The sequence below is a fragment of the Bufo bufo genome, chromosome 6 (assembly GCF_905171765.1).
Source record: "Bufo bufo chromosome 6, aBufBuf1.1, whole genome shotgun sequence".
In the NCBI taxonomy this organism is placed as follows: Eukaryota; Metazoa; Chordata; class Amphibia; order Anura; family Bufonidae; genus Bufo; species Bufo bufo.
In genome coordinates this window covers 400939097-400944581 of record NC_053394.1, presented here as the reverse complement: position 1 = coordinate 400944581, position 5485 = coordinate 400939097, and the positions used below count along the sequence as shown (strand labels likewise).

Genomic DNA, 5485 nt, shown 5'->3' with positions numbered 1-5485 from the left:
ACATTACTAGAGTCGTACATAAATGGGTCAGAACCAGACAAGCTATGCAGTAACAAACGATAGAGTAATCAGAGGACAAACCAAGATCAGAACTAGAGGGACAGCGCAGTACCAAACGAGAGACAGAGAAGGGTCAGAAGACAAGCCGTGGTCAGAGGAACGAGCAATCCAATACGCACAGGAACACACCTAATGAGTTAGAGACTATCACTGGCAATGGTATATGGTCAGGAAGGGGTTTAAATAGAGCACTGAGTCCCAGAATCAGAACCAGATAGGTCCATGACTCGGTGCTCAATAGTTTGAAACACCAGCACATAGGAATAGAGCAGCAGAGCAATCAGCCCACAGTCTTCTCCAGCGCACGCCCGCTGTGGGAAGAAACAGAGCATTGCATCCTGTTTCTAAGGACGCTGTCGCATCACCAGAGGGCGTGGCTTGGCAGCGTGTCTCCCCTGGTGTGGCCGTGTCAAGGCTGAGGATCACGCTGCTGGAGTCTGGACAGGTAAATATGTTGCCATTGCATTGCAGAAGCTAGATGGCTAGGGGTGGTAATGCATGGGTTCCGTGATTTTATAGAATGCAAAACTTCATTTTTGGTTTATGTTGTTTTTTGTTCCTGTGACTTTTCCTATATATTGTAGGTAAAACTATACGTCTATTGTAGTCTTGTAGCCTGAAACATGAGCCACAAAACAATAAAAAAGTAAAGAAAAAAAATAATAATATAGAAATTCAAATTAAGGGCATCACTGCATCCGTACTGTTAAAATATAAAAATATTTTTTCAATATGGTGAATGGCGTAACCGAAAAAAAGGGTCAAAATGGCCAATTTGCCAATTTTTCATTGCTTCTCTTACTTAAATAATTTAATAAAATGTGATCGTCCCGCAAAAAATGAGCCCCCACACAGCTCAGTAGATAGCTATACTATAAAAAAAATTATGAGGGTCAGAATATGGCGATGTAGATTTTTTTTTTCCTTTCAACATTTAATTTATTTTTGTCCAATTTAGACATAAAAACCCACACATATGTGGTATTGTTGTAATCGCACTGACCCAGAGAATGAAGGGCATGGGCCAGTTTCGCCAAAAAGGGAATGCCGTAGGGACAAAACCCGTAAAACGGTGGAGGAATTGCGTTTTTTTTTCCCAATTCCACCCCATTTGGAATTTTTTTCCCCACTACATTGTATACCTCATTAAATGGTGGCATTAAAAAGTACAACTTGTTCAGCAAAGAATAAGCACTCATATGGATATGTGAATGGAAAAATAAAAACGTTTATGACTCAAGGAAGATAGGGAATAAAAATGCAAAAACAAAAAAACCTCCGGTATCCAAGGGAGTTAAAGGTTGTGACTTGAATTGTAATTATTGTAATTTTATTTAATGTCTTGACTATTCATAAAGTGTGGTAACACGCAAAACGTCCGTCGTCTGTTTTTTCACATTCCTCCCGTCTGAGCTGTATTTTAGGGAAGATTAAATAAAGGGCATTTCTTTATTCTCCCGTGGGATTTATAGAAGTCTCATGAGTGTAGAGCACCACCTATGTTCGGATGTCTCCGCTGTCAGTATAATCCGACTGTTTCTCAATTATTTTATAGAAAAAACTTTTATTAATTTATTAAATAAACTTTATTAATTATTGTATTTTATCAATAATTTCTATGGCCCATTAAGGGATGTGGCTTTTATAATGCATTGGTATCTAGTACCTCGTATACCAGATCACTATAACTGTGACAGGCTGTCTATTAGGCCGTGTCTGTGGCACAGTTTAATGGACGTATAGTCATGGCAGCCCTAGGGGCCTTTGTTAGGCTCCCAGCTGCCATGGCAGTGCATCAGCACCCTGCAATTGCATTCACACCATGAAGATGAAATTGCCTCTCCTCTGTTTGAAAGCAAAACCTTTGTCACGTTCTGAACATGAAAATGGCTTCTCTCCCTGTGTGACATCTGTGATGTTTAATAAGATCTGATTTCTGGATAAAACATTTTCCACAATCTGAGCATGAAAAAGGTTTCTCCCCTGTGTGAATTCGCTGATGTCTAATAAGACTTGATTTATCGCTAAAAGATTTCCCACATTCTGAACACGAAAATGGCTTCTCCCCTGTGTGAATTCTCTCATGTGTAACAAGACTTGATTTAACGCTAAAACATTTCCCACATTCTGAACATGAATATGGCTTCTCCCCTGTGTGAATTTTCTGATGTACAAGAAGACCAGTTTTCTGTTTAAAACATTTCCCACATTCTAAACATGAAAATGGCTTCACTTCCATGTGAATTCTCTGATGTCTAACAAGATATGATTTAAAGATGTAACTTCTGCCACATTCTGAACATGAAAATGGCTTCTCCCCTGTGGGAGTTCTTGGGTGTTCACTCTTTCTGGGTTCTTTAGTTTGCTTAACAGTCTGTGATAAATCAAAAGGTAGGGCGCATTGAAAAAGATCAGATGATTGATCATTCCTTTGCAAGGCTGAGGGTATATCTGGGAGAACAGTCTTCTCTTCATCAGTATCTTGTATCACAGCATGATCATTTGCAGTGAGATCTTTAGGTATCTGAAGTGCCTTTAAGCTTCTGATATAGTCATCTGCCCAAAAAAAAACAACACATTGTTTTATCTTTTAAAAACGATCTTAACATTATATCTAGGGATGAGCGAAGCGAGCTTCAGATCCTAGATCCGAAATTGCTTTGCTCATCCCTAATTATATCTATAAAGGTCTGGTACTGTGTAAACCAGTAGAAAAATGTTTTATCATGCTCATTAAAGGGGTTCTGCAGTTTTTTTAAACTGATGATCTATCCTTTGGATGGATCATCAGCAGCTTATCAGCCGGGGTCCGACACCTTCTCGCTGTTTACCACAGGCCCAGTGACGTCACGACTAGTATCAATGGTCTGGGCAGGGCTAAGCTCTGTTCACCAGAGGATAGATCATTAGAATAACAAAATAACAATCTTGCAGGTATGGCACCTATTAAATGTAAAAAAAAAAAAAAAAAAAAAAAAAACTCTGATGTTCTATAGCAAGCTTTCGAAATAACTTAGATCTCTTCATGAGGCATAGTGATACCTGATGAAGATATGATACATACAATACTTTGATTCTCTTAATGAGACTGATAAAACATTAAAATTATGTTGATATGTTGTAACATTTCTATATTAGATTTTCATGCAAATTACATGGAATATGGTAAAATTCAATTCTTGACTAAGACAGTGGTTTGCATTACAGATCACAATTAAACAGTACACTTCAGTGCAAGGACCGGTAGATCATGATTAGGGATGAGCGAATTGACTTTGGATGAATAACACAGTGCGGTGAGGGACAGGACTTCATGAAATGGTGACAACATTCATTTATTAGTCTACTTCAGTCATTAAACACACCAGATATTGGAACAGGGTTAGGGCTCTTTCATATCGGTTTTATTTATTTCTGTTGTTCTGCCCTGAAGCAGGGGTACTTTAAAGTCTGGACATGTGTGGACATTTCCTCCTGTTTTCCCTATAAAAAGTTATCAACTCCTTTTTTTCCACTTTGAAGGGTTAACTTGCACTAACATGCTGTTTAATACTGGGTACATATGTTGTGATATATATACTGTTCATTTGCATGGCACTGTGTATAGGGTTAATAAATACTGAGAGACTTTTGGGACTTTCTAGCTAATAATGAGTAGCTGGTAATTTTACCAGCTTACCATAAGGGTTAAAGTAGACCATGCTTTGGAGAGAATAAGCCAGACTTGTTTACCACCAAAACCAGACAGAATGACCTTTTGGATGCCTGGTTTAGCTCTGTTATTATATCTGAAGACTTTTTTTTGTCTGGAAAAACTGCTTCTTCAGTTCCATTGAAGTTCTAATGTCAGTCTATGACATATGAATATTGTAACTTTGTATTTGTTTGTGCTGAGTTTCTCCACTCCACTCCTCCCATTAGAAGGATCTAGTCACAGCTAGAAACTGTATATAAGAGGAGCAATCAAAGTCCCTAGTTCCCCAGTTAGGGATCAGCGCTTAGAAGAGACTCTGCCAGACTAATGGAGTGAACAGAAGAAGATGCTGAGACAGAGATACTCTGTCAGAGACCCTGGATCACCAGCCTTTGATCAGGATAACAGCCATCTGAGTGCGAGAGGGACAGCTAGCTCATGCCTTTCCTCAGCATCAAATCTTCTCCTGTCGTAAGGAGACTGGAGAAGACAGCTCAGTGTCTTGCCTGTATTGTTTTGCACTTGAGTTTCTCTACTAAAAAAGCAAGCCGACCCTGACTCTCTGGGCTTATTTCCCATTGGGGTGCACCACGCCTTATCATCCCTTCCGGAGAGCAGCAACACGTGGTGACACCTGAACAGTGTCCGGGGGACCCAGCGTTGTGTTGGGGCCACCTCAAACCCAGCCACTGCATATATCCTTATACAAGAAGCACAAGGAGGCGCCATTGCTGGTTTATCTCAGCAAATTTTTAAAAAAATACATCAAATGTAAGTTTTCATTGCTTGATTTAGTGGTCACTACTCACCTGGACAGTTATCTTTAGGAATGTCCTCTGAACTCTGCTCGTCACCCCCCACATATGTCTCTGTAACATATATAATGTTCAGATCTTCACCTGGTTTCACAAGCTGTGAAAGAAATAGTGTAGAAGTCATCAGATGGTTGGAGAAGTCGTGTGGAAGGTTTTATATGACCAGAAAAGATCAGCAATTAGAATGACAACCAAAAATGACAGGACAGCAGGAGTTCTCTGACCCAAATATCTACAGGTTTCCTGTATAAATCCAATCTGTTGGTTCCTTATTCCAACCATCAGTCTCCATAACCAGAAAATTGTGAGAAGATCCAGACAACATGTAATGTCTATGGTCAGCTGTAATCCTGCCATCTCCACCTTTCTCATTATACAAGGATAAAACATATAATACTGGTGGATAAAACAAGACTGAACACAAGATCTTCACAGCCTTCTACAGTTCATAGGTGACATTTCATTAGACCTTATCTCCATCTACCTGATCCTCCTGTGGGACATTGTGATGTTCTTCTGAACCATCCTGTCGAAGAAGAGGACTGGGACATCTCTCTGGTGTTCTTCTCTCTTCCTTAACTGTAGGAAACACATCCAGTGACTGAATTCATTCCTTACATACAGATAATGAGAGGACGTGTGTATTTAGTCATGTCTATTACCTGGAGATGTGAGAGGCCGGTGATCCTCCATCATGATGTCCTTGTACTGATCTTTGTGTCCTTCTAAATACTCCCACTCCTCCATGGAGAAATAGACGGTGACATCCTGACACCTTATAGGAACCTGACAACACAATCATACAGTCATCACCCAGATCCCTTCATAGCGTTCCTGTGTAATGTCCCAGCATTCCCAGCAGTGTCACCTCTCCAGTCAGCAGCTCAATCATCTTGTTGGTGAGCTCTAGGATCTT

General features: G+C 39.9%; 1 long non-coding RNA gene across 1 annotated transcript; it reads right to left on the bottom strand.

The window, feature by feature from the left end:
• Nucleotides 1-2288: 2288 nt before the first annotated feature.
• On the bottom strand, nucleotides 2289-5088 carry LOC121004555. The gene is made up of 3 exons (XR_005779752.1): nucleotides 5054-5088; nucleotides 4564-4666; nucleotides 2289-2616 (listed from the first exon to the last, which is right to left on the bottom strand). It is a non-coding gene; the product is annotated as an uncharacterized LOC121004555 (long non-coding RNA).
• Between the last annotated feature and the right edge of the window lie 397 nt (nucleotides 5089-5485).